At 36.4% G+C, this 12,082-nt stretch overlaps 2 long non-coding RNA genes across 3 annotated transcripts; one reads left to right on the forward strand and one right to left on the reverse strand.

Annotated features, from left to right (window-relative positions):
* The first annotated feature begins 2,034 nt into the window (after positions 1-2,034).
* Positions 2,035-7,366, forward strand: LOC119985846. 2 transcript variants are annotated; one of them, XR_005465171.1, is made up of 5 exons: positions 2,068-3,369; positions 3,990-5,116; positions 6,627-6,897; positions 7,098-7,147; positions 7,231-7,366. It is a non-coding gene; the product is annotated as an uncharacterized LOC119985846 (long non-coding RNA). The 2 variants fall into 2 exon arrangements; XR_005465170.1 differs by having other exon boundaries at positions 2,035-3,369; positions 3,990-6,897.
* Positions 7,367-8,731: 1,365 nt separating this feature from the next.
* On the reverse strand, positions 8,732-11,889 carry LOC119986117. The gene is made up of 3 exons (XR_005465206.1): positions 11,394-11,889; positions 11,238-11,301; positions 8,732-10,497 (listed from the first exon to the last, which is right to left on the reverse strand). It is a non-coding gene; the product is annotated as an uncharacterized LOC119986117 (long non-coding RNA).
* Positions 11,890-12,082: the final 193 nt, after the last annotated feature.

Genomic DNA, 12,082 nt, shown 5'->3' on the forward strand with positions numbered 1-12,082 from the left:
GGATTTTTCGTATTTATACTCCAATTCTACATACACATGTCCTTACCCTGGCCCTTTGATTTGAAACCAAGTTGTCGTTAGAGACAACTAGACATTTCGTTTCATTTTGGTTTATCCTTCTAATGCTCCGTCATGACAAGACGTGGAACATGCTTTATGAGTCAGGAACAGTTCTACTTATGCCATTGCATGTCAAGAGAGAATTGTTACGATATCTTCATATGTCAGAGATGCGTTGATTTGACTAGCTTGAAAAGGAAGGTATGCGGTGAGAGGTGAGAGCATCTCCAGTAGATACTTGAAATTGTAATTATCAAACACATTCAATTGCAATTATCAAACACTTGAAACAATAATTTCAGGTGCTAAATGTTGCAATGGAAGGAAAATGACTCTTGATACATGGTGTAAATTTTGAAAACCCTTGATATCAAGTATTACTTAAGAGCACTATTTGGACCCACATAATCCAAAACTTGACACTTATAAGTGGACCCACAAGAGGGAGGGAGATGGAGTGCTTGAAACATTATTCCATGGTAGAAAATTTTTTGATAATTGAGTGGTTGCACAAATAACAAGATAAAATGGTGCACCATTAGAATTAGAGATGCTCTAATAGGGGATCAAATACCGAGATAGTGAAAACACATACGTAAGGTAGGGTTGACGAGATGTCCGGGCTGCTCGGCTATCCGGGCTCGCCTATGACAGACTTGACAGTCAGTTTCGAGTCTTCGACATGTCATTGATGAGCCAAGTTTAATTTGAGTTTTTACTTTTTAACGAGTTTTCGTCAGTCAATGGTCCTCAATGGTTTTTTCCATTACAATCATTTAATGTAAATGAAACTATTGTAGTCCAAGAGAGAAGAATACAGGTTTTTGGCAAATAAGAGAGGCAGAGAGCAATCATCTCGTTCATTCACTTCTTCAAATGATTTTGTCCTTGTGGTCCAAGAAGATTCTTGAGGATTAATTGAGTTGAAAGACAAAAGTTGAAGAAATAATGCAATTAGATTTTTTTGACCAAAAGTGTCGGCACAACTAAAACTGTTACTACCAAAACAAAAGCATTTCACGTGTACACTAGAAAAAAGAAACAACATCGCAGAAATCGTGTTCCTAAACAAGAGTTATTAGGGGCTACTGTAATTTAACTAGAGTTATTAGGGGCTGTTGTACATCAAATTACAGCAGCCCCGTTGTAGTAATTTTGAATCTTTATATTATTTTTAAAAATAATAAAAAATTATATATATGTAGTATTTTATTTAACTAATCTAATTATATTTGTTTATTTGAAACAAAAATCAAATTCATCGAAAAAAAGATATATAAAGTTTTAAATTTATATTCGTTGGTTCAGAATTATTATATCTTTTTTATGTTGAATTTGATTTTTATTTCGGACAAATAATATATCCTTGAATTCGTATAAACGATTAAAATACAAACATACTTTTTTTGAAATTTTAAAAAAAATTTACTCGAGACTATAATGGAATTATAGCGGGGCTGCTGTAAAATAACTACATCAACCCGCAATAACTTCCTAAACGAACACTACACTGTGTGACTTCAAATGTGGCTGGACAGCGGTCATGACTCATGAATAAATAGAAAATATGGGGTTTTCGCAAATATGACCACACTTATTTCATTCATTTAATCTTGCTTGACATGAGGGCAAGATCATTTAAAAGCAAATGAGTGGCATAAGTGTTCTCTTATTTGCCAAAAACCTGTATTTTTTGTATTCATCAAATAGTATTCTTTTTTTCTTGGACTTTTGCGCAAGTGGTTTGAACCTTGAAGTTTGATCTATCAACGACCCTAACTAATACTATGGGCCGGTAATAAATAAAAGTGCTACTGGGCAATGAGACAAATCTAACAGAGACCAATGGGCCTTAGAGATCAGACAAAAAACAATATCTATATTTTCTTTTCCTTTTTCAAGTCCATATATCGTTGACATATACCATTGGCAGGCTTGCCGTGGTTTTGGAAACTTTGAATTGACTCGAAAGTGGAAACAGAGCCAAAAGTAATTGCAGAAGTAGCACACAGAGACTATGCCAGAAAGGCTGCGCCGTGGACAATCTTACAAAACCACCACCCCAAAACTTTGCTTATATATGACTCCCCGACCAAGTCTCTTCATATCTCAACCAATCGAAAACAAAAAGCTTTGGAAGAAGAAGAAGGTTTTTGGCCATGTCTGCGCTTATTGATATCTGGACCAGTGAGCTCGCCAAGCTACGTGAGAAAGATCAACTAATTTCTCCAAATGCCTCGAGCCCTTCTAATACCGAATCGAGCCAACCCAGCCCGGTTGAGGTGCCCCAAGTAAAACAAGGAAACTTTGCTGAGTCCCTGCATGATTTTATGAGCGCCATAAAAGTCAAACCACCTGTTTTGGCGTCGGAAGCTTCAATTTCCATGCTTGTTGACTTCTTCAGTGCCTGAGCCTTGTAGTGGTTTTGCTTGTATCATCATTTCTCAATGCTTTGATGCTTTTCTTTTTTCTTCGTGCTTGTGTACAAAGTTTCCACTGTTTTTGAGTGAAATTTGATATTAGTCAATTCACTCACTGCAATTACTATGAATATGAAGCAGTCATTACAATCTAATTAATTGCCTAGAATACACTATACGTGGCCAATCATTCGTATCCCAATTTAATCACATTAAAAGGGATAAATTATAGAATACCAAAATTCGACTCGGTGGGAGAAGGTGTTGCTTTGCAGGTTGGCCGGTCTTGCAACCTTTTCGTAAATGGGCTTTTCAAACAAGGTTGGGCCTATGGAGGTCTATTCTGTGATACAAATAAAGGAAGTTTGAAAATTTTCGGCACACACGCGGCCCACTTGCTTTCCAATCCCTGACGGACTTCAGTCTTCAGATGTGATTCTTATGATCAAGCGATCACTCAAAGGTTAAACGAGAGAGAATCCAAATTCGTCTGCTCTAAAATCTAAATACGTTTAAGCGCATACACGCCTTTTACAATTACAGAAACAGTCCGGGTTGATTTGCCATCTCTCTCGCTTTGGCATATCCTCTCCTCCAATCGAACGATCTTCGTTTACTCTTCTCTTCTCCCGCTTTCAATTCTGGAGAATGAAGCCTCCTTCGGACTTGCGATACTCTGAAGCCACGGAGGAATGGAAGGTGTTATCTGCGGGACCGCCTCCAACCTCGGTTTTAGAGATCTCGTCAAATTCTGCGATTCGGATGTTTCCAGTACCTGCCGCTTCCAATCTCTCGCCAGAACCTTGCAGAACGGAGCGATTAGGCTCTACGGTTGTTACCACTTGAAGATTCCTTAGGCTTTTGCTTTCGTCGGCGAAGCCATTGGAAGGTACAAACTACAAACAATCGAGAAACAAAAACTGAAAAAGAGATCAAGACATCCGAATCTTAAATCCTTACTAACTAACTTGAAACTGAAGATTTTCAATATTCGTTGATTTTCTTTACTAAATAAGCGTAATATGCTGATGATAGCTTAGTCAGAACAATTCCTTGTTAGCTTCGCCGAACTCAGGTTCTTATAGATGATTTTTTTTTTCATTTTTTGCCTGCTTGAATGTTAAATTCGATTAGGTCTAGTAAACTGATTAATTACATCAGTGGAATAACATATACTGTAATTCGAGCCATAAACATTTCAGATACGGAGGGCTCTTAATTCGGGATTATATTTGCGTTTTTATGTTTGTAGTTCACTTTTTTTCTTTAGTTGTATTTTTATTTTTATTTCACTTGTGATGCGAGCGATTGAGGTATTTTATTGTTGATTCTGTGGAATTTTGTAAACAAACAATGATATTATTAGTAAGTTCTAAGTTATATTTTCAATAGAATGTGTATATATGGGTGTGTGTACGAGTCTGCTTTATGTGTCCAATTACTATTGCTTTTGTTGTCTTCCTCATTAGTATGCTGTTTTTTTTTTTTTTTTTTTTTTTTGTGTATTAGGGAATTAGTCAAGGAGGCCATCAAAGCATCAGTGAGGACGAATGACTATCTGCCTGTGAGGTGACCAATTAACTTTTTCGGTAGTCTCATCGCTTATGTTTTTGTGACAAGAAATGCTTTCCTCATGATTGTTATAAGTTATAACATGCATTTTGATGTGTCCACATGGCTTATGGTGACAGATCTAGATGGCAGTTGTGAGTTTTTCAGAAAATTTGTGTGAATTAGATTCAACTTACACTGTGACTGACAGGCTTTTTGTCAGAGAAAAATGTGCATTTACAGCAGGATTAGATTCAACTTACGCTGTGACTGACTTACTTTATTAGTTGTCATTACATGATCAGGAAATTTTTAGTTCAATATCCTTGAACTAAAAGTACTTTGTGATTTTTTTTTATAAGCAAGTACTTTGTGATTGTTGCACTCTTTTTTTAATAAAATGCTAGACCAAATGAAATTTTTGATCAACATTCATGCCTACCACTAGGAAATTAAGCATATGGGATTGAGAATTCTAGTGGAAGGTGACTGGTCATTCCTTCATCCTACATTGCCTAGGTGGGAAGCCATGAAGTGTTTCATATGGGCAGACCCTTCCTTAACTAGAATGATGCATTTTAAAAATTCTGTGGGGGTGAGGCCCAAAGTGAACAATATTGTGCTAGTGTGTTAGGGGTTTTTGTTGATCTTTCTATTAGAATTTTTCTATAGTGCTTCATTGTGAAATGTTATTATGTATCTACTGGTATTCAATGTATTTCATCAATTTGAAGACATTCAATGAAGTTTATCAATTTGTTGTACCTTTTTTATTTATTTATTTATGTTGTCTAGTTTTTAGAGTAATATATTTTTATTTTATTCTCATTTATACAATATTTATATACTCTTTAGCTATTTCCTGCAATCACTCTGGTGTGTTTTATTGCTGACATGTGGCATCTTAATTGGACTAATACATTGTATACAAATAGTATATTGATCAAGAAAATATCAGATTTCTCCACACAAGGAATGTTATTAGATCAGCAAGCATGACTTTTCTTTTAGACTCTTTTCCCTTAAAAGATGTGGCAGCTGGATAAAGAAGCTCAATAAATATGATCGGGCTCAAGGCTTATCAGGTATATTCTTCTGTGCTAAGTGCTAACATACTTTTGGAGTTTGGACATAAAGCGTTGGTGCCATTTGATTGTGGCTCTTATTTTAGAGCTTTTGGTTTTTAATGGGCAGTTTATGCCTCCAGGAGTTTAAAACAATTAGAAGTTTTAGTGGAGAAAAATGTGGCCACAAATTTTATTGATTTAGAGCCATGGGATGAGGTATACACTACTTGGCAATGATGACAAGTGGCTGTTTTCAATATATTACATGGACGTTACAATATTGCATAGACATGTTTCCCTTCACTTTGCGTTATTATTTCACATATGTGCATTCTTGAAGCAAGCGTTATAGTTTTCTAGGCGATTTGCGGTATCTTTACCTTGACTTGTATTCAAGGCCCAGAGCAAATATCCTGGTTGTTCTAATTTTGCATTTAGAGGGGGTTGATGGATTTGAGACAGAATATCTGCTTCCTGTATGTAATTGTTTCGTTATTCGGCATATCCCAGTCTTGTTTGGTAAACAGCGTATCCCACAACATTGTTTGGTAAACAGCATATCCCACATTACAGTAATTGATGATCATATTCACCTCTTTTTCTTCAAACATGACTGAGAATCCGAAAACATAGCCTGAGCATTCAAGTATTTTTATATGGCACTCAAATGTTCTTAGATTTAAAGGATTGTCAAACTCAAACCATTTCTCCCCTTGAGGACCTTTGCTCAGAAGGGGAATTTTAGTTTCAAACCTACTGCTCTAGAATAAACAAGTACTCAATATACTGCTACCTTATTACAGTTTCGGCACCTGTTACAGAAAGTTATAGCTGTTTTGGTTTGGTATTTCTAGTGCTGAACTTTTTTTTTTTTGTGACAAAATCACAAAACAATAGAATATATTAAATAGGCACCAGAGGGTGCCACCTGATTGCATCGGACAGGGGACTGGTTCCAAGAAATAACGTGCATGATCAAAAGCTTTTGTAGGAAAGAATATGTAGTTCAACTTATTAATTTGGCCTGCTATTTTGTTTTCCCATTAGAGTATGTTGGCGTGCATGTTAAAGTGGTTAATGGTTAAAGATTTTTGTACTGACTGTTGCAATGCTATGTTATTTTTCCATTAAATTAAACAAAAAAAAAAATTGTTTACAATATTGCAATGCTGTTTTCCATCAAAGATGCAAGTGTTAACGATGATTATGTTGGAGGGAATGACAAACAGTGTTTGATGGTTAGAATACTAGTGCCAATTTTTAATCTATTCAGGGTGTTCAATAGCTTTCTGATGGGTTTTTGCTAGAAGCGATCTTCATCAACTCTGGTCTGAACTAAGCATGTTTTATGCTAGAATATAACTTGAATGCATACCGCCAAGTTTTCCTAGTAGTCACTTTTAATAATGGAAGTGAAGGCTACATTTACATACTGCATCTTAAGATTGTATCTGAATACTGTACAAGTGTGATGCTATTTAAATCTCATAAAATCTATTTCGTGTCTCTAATTGCTTGACTTCTTTAGTTTGGTGCCTCTGCAAGATGTATCTGCAATGGTTTAGGAACATGGTTCATCGATAATGATACATCACCACTGGGAAGTAGAAACTTGGTTTCAAAAGTTTTGATGTTCTTTCATTCCTTACTCCCAAGCACACTATTTGTTCGAATGCTGAACTATTCACAATGCCTTGTGTTTTCAACTTCATGTTAATTAATCTTCATTGTTCTTTGTAGAATTACCAACATTTCTCTGGCCCCTGGGTGGCACTCGACTGAGCTCTTCAAACCTCTGAGTGAGTAAATACTGCAACTTTGACGGTTAAATTGTATTCTCCTTTCCCTTCTTTTTGGTGCTGAGGAATTGTTGGTGTCCAAGGTGGCATCATCACCCCTCTCGTCAATGTTATTGTAGTGATCCTATCTTCTTTCATATCCATTTAGATTCCTCTCTGCCTTTTTTTTAAAATACATTTAAGCATTGTACCCCCTGCAGGGAAATTAGAAAAAGACGAGCTGTTTGTGAAATATCACTAGTGTGAAAAGGTAAGATTACTACTTCTCATTATTCTTTGGGTACTTGCTTCCCATAGACGATCCTGGAATAAGGGTTCATTAATTGTCCACAGGAAAATGGTCGTTTCCAGGATTTTCACAAACCATTACTTTAGATCGTTTGTTTTGACGTTCCTAGTTTAAGTGAATATCTCTGACCGAATAACTTCGGCTGATGGGGCTTACGTCCCAAATTGGCTTTAAAGGTGAGAATTATGCTTGGGCTTGACCAATTAAAATGTGTCCGATTTAAATGTTCGCAAATACACTGGGCCCGAGTAAAGAGGCCCATTCTATTAAAATGGGCCCAATTAAAAATTGTCTAAAGATAATTGACAAAAAGCCCAATATTACAACTAAAAACCAGCCCAATTAAAATAGGCCTTAAAAATTGACCACAGAAGCCCAATTTAAATGGGTATGATTAATCTGGGCCCGATTCTAAAGAAAAATGACAAAAGAGGCCCAATTTAAATGAGCCGGATTAATGTAGGCCCAATATAAAAAGGCCTGATTAAATGGGGCCGATTAATCTTGGCCCAATTTAAATGGGACTGATTAATCCAGGCCCAATAAAAATGGGCCCGATTAATCTAGGCTTAATTAACTGGCCCGATTATTCCAGGCCCAATTTAAATGGGGCCGATTATTCCAGGCCCAACTTAAATGGGCCAGATTAATCCAGGCCCAATTTAAATGGGCCCTAATAATACAGGACCAATTTAAATGGGCCCGATTAATCCAGGCCCAACTTAAATGGGTCCGATTAATCCAGGCCCAATTGAAATGGGACCGATTATTCAAGGCCCAATTGAAATGGGCCAGATTAATCGAGGCCCAACTTAAATGGGGCCTATTAATCCAGGCCCAATTGAAATGGGCCCTCTTAATCCTGGCCCAATTCAAATTGGCCCGATTAATCGAGGCCCAATTTTAATGGGCCCTCAGCCCAATTGAGTAGGCCCCATTAATAGCAGCTCAATTTAATAGGCCTAAATAATATAGGAACAATTGAAGGGGCCCAATTAATATAGGTCCAACTAAAATTTAACTAATCGAAAGGAGCCCAAAGAAACGTGCCCAATTAAAATGAAACGTAAACAATTCAAAAGGGAAATTTAAATGGGCCCAATTAAGACATCCCCAACTAAAACCAGCCCAATTGCAGTGGGCAACTAGGATAAGCTTTCGATTTTTCGATCTTTTTTTAATTTTTATTTTTAAGCATAAATTAATGTAAATGGGGCGGCTTTAAGCTCAATTTAATGGGCCTCTCTTCCAAAATGACAGACAAGGCCTCAGACAAAACTTTCTGGGCTTAAAATTGGGTACCCACAAAAAGTTTTAATCACAGTTGCCATCTACATACTTAAATTTCAGTAAGCCCAAATTAGTTGTACTCTAAGTAGTCATGTTATATATAAAAGGACCAATTAATTTGGGTCAACAGTCGAGCCCATTTTAAATAGTGTCCAAAGGCAGAGAATACCCAGTGGGACATCCGAAGAACATCAACAATATACCAAGAAGCGCTCATCAAGCACATTGAATGCAGGTTATCTATAGTAGAAAGAGTGAGGATGGCCATTTTTATGTATTATCAGAAATTTATATGATCAATGTAATTTCCACATTTTTCAGCATCTAATGCCGGAATTAATATACATTCCCCTTTAACCAAACAAAGTTTCGACAAGAGAGGTTGAGATTGGTTACCCTACCCGTAATTGAACCAACGAACCAGAAATCATTCAGGCAATATATAAGAACAATCAGTCACCAACAAGAAACAGTCAAAAAAAAAAGTCAACGAGTCTCATACCCCACCAGTAATTTAACAAACCAGAACTCATTCAGTCAATATATAAGACCAATCAGTCACCGACAAGAAACAGTTGAGAAAATCCACGTCATTGAATTCCTTAAGGATAAGATTAAGACGAAGTGAGAGATTGAAGCTGAAAATACCTTCCAGTCCACAAATACTACTTGTGTGCACACCGAATAATAGGACTTTTATTTCATAGACTAGTAAGTAATAAGCACAGGGGTAAAATACACAATAACGCAACCATGCAAAATGGCAATGGCTATAATTATGATATAAAACAGCACTTATGCAAAACCCCAACATGAAAGGACAAACAAAACATTTTTCGTGGTAATAGATAGATTGTACATTGATGACAAGCTACAAGCAAAAATATTAGTAACTATTTTTACCATCAATTACCTCCATTTCATCCAGAGCTCGAACAAGAAGAACCTCCTTGACCTCTAACGAGTTTTAAAACACATGCATTCTCTTCTTTTTCAATCTTTTTTCCTATGGACTTGTAGATAGAAAATATAAGATAATAAAAAGGAGATATTCGTAGATATACTGGACAAGGGAACAAGATCCTCGGGGTTCAATCAAGTTGTGGCAAATGCAAACAGGATCAATCTGGGAGGGTTTAGGGATTGGAATCAGGTTTCCAAATCAAAATGATCTTTAATATTCTGAGTTGAGTTCTCAAGAAATCTCCTTCTCAAGTGAGAAATACTTATATTATCACTCCATAAAATTTAGACATTTCCCACTGGCCTCGGCCATTTTGCAATTTTCAGCAGCTTCTGCCATTCGTATTGTTCAACAAAAAGCTTGACTTGCTAACATCAGATATTGCAAATATGTTATAATTAGAACATGTCATATCTTAAACACGTGTTCATATTCAAAAACAAAATATGCAGCATTTTCCTTTAGGGCTCAAACTCCTTTTTCCAAATTACTTCCAATCTGGGTTGAAGAAATATTTTCGACCTTATAACTACTTGAGCTTACTAAAATTTTAGTTTTTTTCTACGACTCTAGCTTATAACCTTATTAGCTCACTGTAACTTCTGTATTAATTTGAAGCTGAGTGATTTCTCAAAGGCGACCTTCACATAATGAGGTACCAATTCAATTTCATCAACCTAGTACATATCTACATTATACAAATTCAACAGTGTTTCCCTGATTACTTCCGAAATATTTCCTCCAAACTATTCTAGAACTAACTTCTCCACTCATTAGAAATTTCAAAAACAGATATTACCAGACTTGATACTTAGCAAGTCAAGCTTTTCAGATATAGGTCCTGAAAGAAACTTATATATGCTTGTCTATGGACACAGTATTCACATGATTCCTTGGAACTTTTAATTGCTTTCTTTAAATGAATATATGTATATGTTACAAGATTAACAGTCTAGACTTACAGGTGAGGACAGAACCAAAGGATGAGGCTTGTTTGACACTCCATACCTAAGTCAGTTATTTTCTCAAAAAGGCAAAAAAAAGCCTCCAGCTATCACTACAAGAACGGCAACAGGAAGAGCATAACAATAAAAAAATCATACTTAGAACGCTTTATGAATATGATTAACTGTTATTGCTTTCTAAACTCATTATGCTCTTCAATGTTTACCTTACAGAGATCCATAATAACCAATGTGTCAAACAAATGAAAGAGTTTAAATAGTCCAACATTTTTTTTCCACTAATTATGAAATATGTCAAAGCCAGGTTATGCAAGATACCAGTAATCTCAGGGCAGTGTTATACTACAGTTGAGTAGGGATTGAGAACATACAGCACAGAGTATATACTACACCAAATTCAATTCTACTTGTCCTCAAGCTTTATAATCAAAATCAAGAATTAATATGTAATCCTTTTCCTTGAATCAAGCATATTTTCATCAAATAAATATGTAAATAATATAATTTTTCAGGTGATAGTCCCCAATTCCACGACATCTGGACTCTGCCTAACCAAAAAAAACAAATCTACCAGTGAACTCTTTGTTTGCATGAAATTCGAAGTATTTAGATATTTGGACGATTTCCTCCTCGATGAGAAATTTAAAAAAATGAAAACAGGCTAGACAGAGTTGTTTTCCAATTAAGAGTATAATGCATTTTCATTCCACTGACTTCACAATCAATTTGACTTTAATTTACTTACATTCTTCCAAAACAATTAACGGACAAAGAAACCTAAAAACACAAAAGGAAAGAGAAGAAAGAATAATATAATACAAAGCATACGCACCAGAAAGAATCAGACGATGGAAGACGTGGAGAGGAACCACGGCCTGCTACTTCCTTCGAGGCGGCTAAAAACTAAAGAGGTTAAAGATAAATATAAGACAAAGCATAAGAAGCATAATAAGTACGAAAAATAAATCGGTGATCCAGGAACCACGACCTCAACCTCTCGGAGGGGAAACAAGGTCCGGATAATCGTCGGAGATCCTGCTCCAAACAGAGAATTACGGATCTATTCGTTCGCAAATGGCCTCTTGCAACCGGCGGAGAGAGAACGGCTTCTCCATGTTTTCCGAGGAGAAGGATTGAGATGAGAGGATCGGAGAGAGCTGCCAGGAACAGAGAATCAGTCCATGAAAGCAGTTACGAAGTTCGAATTCTAGGTATTGGCGAAAGTTGGAGTTGGCATAATATGTGTGAGCGAATCTCAGAGGTAGAGATTGTAGAGGAGAAGAAACGGAGAAACCCTAGAGGAGCGGAATGCACCACTACAGTGTATGAAAATGATAATGTGAAGAGTCGAAGTTAAGTTCCCATGGGATGAAACTTCTGAAATCTTGTTCAAAAGCTTCACGAGAGCCACTAATCAGCCACACCGACATTCAAATCAAACTCAAGTGCGTGGAGCCTTGGACTAGCTCTAGCTGATATTTTTAATTTATTACCACACCCTCCTAATCCTTCAAATAATATAGTAGTTGGAAAAGCCCAAAAAGGGAGAAGTTGTGGCATAATGGTCTAGATCGTGACGCGTGTAACATTGTCATCCCCAAACCAAGTAGATCAACGGTGATTTTCCCTTCAGGATGTCTGCTTTTACGTAACAACAGCTTGACGCGCCTCTACACC

This window comes from Tripterygium wilfordii, chromosome 19 (assembly GCF_013401445.1).
Source record: "Tripterygium wilfordii isolate XIE 37 chromosome 19, ASM1340144v1, whole genome shotgun sequence".
Classification (NCBI taxonomy): Eukaryota; Viridiplantae; Streptophyta; class Magnoliopsida; order Celastrales; family Celastraceae; genus Tripterygium; species Tripterygium wilfordii.